Source organism: Capsicum annuum, chromosome 5, assembly GCF_002878395.1.
Source record: "Capsicum annuum cultivar UCD-10X-F1 chromosome 5, UCD10Xv1.1, whole genome shotgun sequence".
In the NCBI taxonomy this organism is placed as follows: Eukaryota; Viridiplantae; Streptophyta; class Magnoliopsida; order Solanales; family Solanaceae; genus Capsicum; species Capsicum annuum.
Window position 1 is genome coordinate 69,685,610 of NC_061115.1, and position 4,583 is coordinate 69,690,192.

Below are 4,583 nucleotides of genomic sequence, written 5' to 3' on the forward strand. Positions count from 1 at the left end.
AAATACCAATGCTCCCCAAGTGCTTGTCAAAATGCTTATGTGATTAGACTAGTCCAAACATAACATGCTATTGTGTCATATTAATCATGCACAAGCTCATGTATAACAAGTGTTTCACCAAAGATGTTTAAGTGAATGTATTATTAGTAAGCTAGTACCATGGTCCTACTAAAGTCCTACAGTGATTTACTTTTTATGCTATCGATTCCTAGGGGTATTAAAACCCGATAATTTAGCTACTTACCTAGAGCCAGTATTAGTTACAGAATAATCTCAATTATGTGACAATTAGTAGTACTCTTAGTCAGTTAGAGAACTTAGGAAAAAATCAGTAGACTTAGTATCAGTCTAGTCCTATTCAGTATCCAGTTTAGACCTCAGTAAATTTAGTCAGTTAATAAAATTTAGTAGTATTCCATTAGTCAATAAAACTTTGTGAACTCAGTTCAGTTTAGTTAGATAGTATAATCAGTAATAGTTCAATCAAGCCTAGTATGAACTAAGAATCATTTCAGTGTCTATTTAGCTAGGAATAGGATTCAGCACTGAGCAAACCCAGGGATGGGGGGCATTCCTGCCAGCAGAACGTTTGACCCTTGATGCAATCCCTATATTACAGAACTACATAGACAGCATAGGTTGTGATATTTTCCAGCCAGACTAGGGTTGATACATCTCTATGAGTTTTTCTACAGGCAGAGGTTGATGAAAGAGCTTCCTATCAAAGAGGGTTAACTTACAGTTGTTATTACCCATGGCACAGTACCGACACCCTTCCAACTAGGGTTACAGGTTGGACCCCAATCAATTCAGACAGGGGCATTTCAATTAGATGATTACCTCCCATAATTTCAGTCTTCAGAGTACAACTCAGTTCAGTTCTACTAAAATCAGGATAGTCAGACACCGTCACTCAGTTCAGTACGAACCTCAGTATAGTTCCACAAAATCAGGACTGTCAGATATAGTCATCCAACTATCAGTTATATAGTGTTAGTAAACTCAGATATCAATAAATTAGTAATTTAAAACTCAGCATCCAGTGTTGTCATGACCATAGTTATAATTTACGTATTCATAGATGTACTGTCATTTAGTTATATTCATGTTATTTAGTCATTATTGTTCATGCATATGAACCCATGCATCTCATCCTACCTCCCTTAGCATACCAGTATATTTAAAGTACGGACGTATACCTTTTTTAAGCTATGATATCTTATATATAGGTTCATACACATGGGCTCCCGATCATACTTAGCATCCTGATCTATCAGTAGCAGACTAGTGGTGAGTTCTTATTGTTCAAGGATAGATTATTTATTACAGTATTTTAGTACTCAGATTATTTCAATAGTCGGAGTTAGTTAGGGACTTATCCCATCAACTCCTTATTCAGACAATAGAGGCTTTTTCAGATTAGCGTATTTCAGGCAGATGTATCAGTATTCAGTTGTCAGTATTTACTTAAAGTTTTGAACTTTATGGCAAGTTTCTGACTAATTTCTGAATAATATAGTATTATTATTCAGTTATTACAGCAAGTACCAGTCATGGGTTAGCTTGTGGTCCCTCAGGATTATGAGCACAGTGTAGCATATGGGGTATATACTCAAGGCATTACAAACTTGGTATCAGAGCCTAAGGTTCAACAGAGTCTAGAAAGTCTAAAAGCCGCATTTAGTAGAGTCTTGCGCATGGGTGTGTAGTGTGCCATACTTATAGACAAGAGGCTATTAGATGCTTTAGGAAAAGTTTTCCTTTTTTCAGTATTTATGTCGTGTGAGTGAGCATGAGCTCAAGTTAAACTCTCAGCCTAATTGTTCTTTTCTTTTTGTTTACAAAACATGCCTCCTAAAAATACAAATAAAAGGAGAACCGAAAATCAGTCAGCACCTCAGCCCATTCAGGAAGATCCTTAGATGAACATCTCTCACACTAAATTTAGAGCAGATTTCACCACCCTAAGTTATTCTGTGGCAGCCCAGAATGAATCCCCAACTTCTATTCTACGCAAACCAGTAGGCAATACTACTGTAGCCAAGATTTAGGACTTCACCCGAATAAACCCTCTATTTTTTACTGGGTCTAAGTAAGATGAGGACCCTCAGAAATTTTTAATCAGGTGAAGAATGTTACAGATATTATGGGGGTAACAGCTAGTAAGAGTTCTGAGTTAGCTACATTTTCGTTAAAGGATGTGGCTCACTCATGGTTCAAATAATGTAAAGTAGAGAGGGCCGCAGATGTAGGGCCCAAAGAATAGAAGGAGTTTGCTATTGCATTTTTGGATATGTTCTTCCCGCTAGAATTGAGGAAAGTGAAGGTTTTGGAATTTATTAATCTAAAATAGTCAAAAATGATGGTACAATATTATTCTCTCAAGTTTACTCAATTATCCAGATACGCTCCTCATGTGGTAGCAAATAGAAGATCTAAGATGAGTATGTTTGTGTCTGGCGTGTCTAATAGTGTGGTCAAGGAGTGTAGGACTGTAATGTTGATTAAGGAGATGGACATATCTAGGCTAATGGTCCATACTCAATAGATAGAGGAGGCTAAGAATAGGGAGAAAGAGAGGGATAACAAGAAAGAAAGAATAGGTAGTTTTAACTTTGCTTAGCCTAAGTAAGAGGATGGGAATCATTCTCAATTTCTCTTGAAATTCTCAATTCCATCTCCATCCTCAACCAGTGCTCCCGTGCTGAAATTCATAGATGGAAATGGAGATAGGGCGTCTGGCCCCAAACCCCAGGGTAGTGTTAGTAGTGCCCGAACAAATCCTCTCTACTAAAAGTATGGCAGAAACCATCAAGGTATCTGTTGAGCTCGAAGTAACATATACTTTGGGTGTGTTAAGCCAGGCCACAAAGTCAGACAGTGTCCTTAGGTGGGTTCGCAGATTTAGCATAACCATCCCTTATCTCTGTTTGATCGCCTAAATCAGTAGGGTGCTGCTTTTAGTACCACCAGTGGGTAACGCCCAATAGAATCTATAAACTTTAGCCCCGATAGGATCAAGAAATTTCTCTTGATATGGTGAATTGTATGTTATAAGTTTATCATTTGTATGTTTATGCCTTGCTAAATCTTGGAGCTTCTTTGTCTTTTGTAACTCCCTATACAGCTATTGACTTTGGAATCAGTACCAAAATTCTAGCATAGCCTTTTTCAGTCTCTATCCTAGTGGATATATCTATCATAGCCTAGTAGGTATACATGAACCATCTGATTATGGTATCTAAGAAAGTCACTTCAACAGACTGAGTCAAATTAGAGATGACCAATTGTGATATCATTCTCAACATGGATTGGCTTCATTCCTGCTATGCCACATTCTACTACTTAAACAGAATTGTCCAGTTCTAGTTTTCGAATGAGCACATCCTAGAGTGGAGGGGTAGTACTTCAGCACTTAGAGGTCAGCTTATTTCCTACCTTAGGGCAAGGAAAATCTTATCTAAGGGATGTGTCTACCATATCATTTGAGTCCAGGACTCTAGATCAGAAACCCCTACTCTTGAGTCAGTATCAATAGCATGTGAGCTCCTAGACATGTTTCCCAAAGATCTTCCCAGAGTTTCTCTTGAAATGGAAATCGACTTCAAAATAGATCTTCTTCCAGATACTCAACCCATATCTATTCTTCCATACATAATGGAGCAAATATAAATTAGATTATTAAAGGAACAGTTGAAGGATCTCCTAGATAAGGTATTCATCAGACCCAGTGTGTCCCCATGGGGCGCAATAGTTTTATTCGTGCGTAAGAAAAATGGTTCTCTCAGGTTGTGAATTGACTACCGTCAGTTAAATAAAGTCATGGTCAAGAACAAGTATCCATTTCCCAGTATCGATGACTTATTTGACCAACATCAAGGGACCAGTTACATTTCTAAGATAGACCTCCGATCAGGCAATCATCAACTCAGAGTCAGGGAATGTGACATCCCAAAAATAGCTTTCAGAACTTGGTATGGTCACTTTGAATTCTTATTCATGTCCTTTGGTCTTAATAATTCCCCAAAAGCTTTCATGGTCTTGATTAACTGTGTGTTTAAGTAGTACTTAGACATGTTCATCATAGTCCCTATAGACGATAACCTTGTTTACTCCTGCAGTGAACATGATCATGCAAACCATCTCAGAATAATATTACACTCTCAAAAACTATTAGCTATTCGCCAAATTTAGTAAGTGCAAATTTATGCTAAGGTTATTAGCTTTTCTCTGCCATATCATTTCCAGTGATGGCATTAGAGTTGATCCCCAAAAGAATAAACCAGTGAGAAATTATTCTAGACCCACCTCTCCATAATTTATCAAGAGTTTCTTGGTCTTGGCTGGCTATCCAGATTGACTCAAAAGAAGTGCAAATTCCCATGGTCAGATTCTAATGAGAGGAATTTTCAGGAGTTGAAGACTCGACTCACTACAGCTCCAGTTTTGACCCTACCAGATGGTTCAGATGGCTTTATTGTGTATTGTGATACTTCTAAGGTTAGTTTGGGGTATGTTTTGATGCAGAGAGGTAAGGTTATAGCCTACGCCTCTAGATAGCTAACACCTCATGAAAACAACTA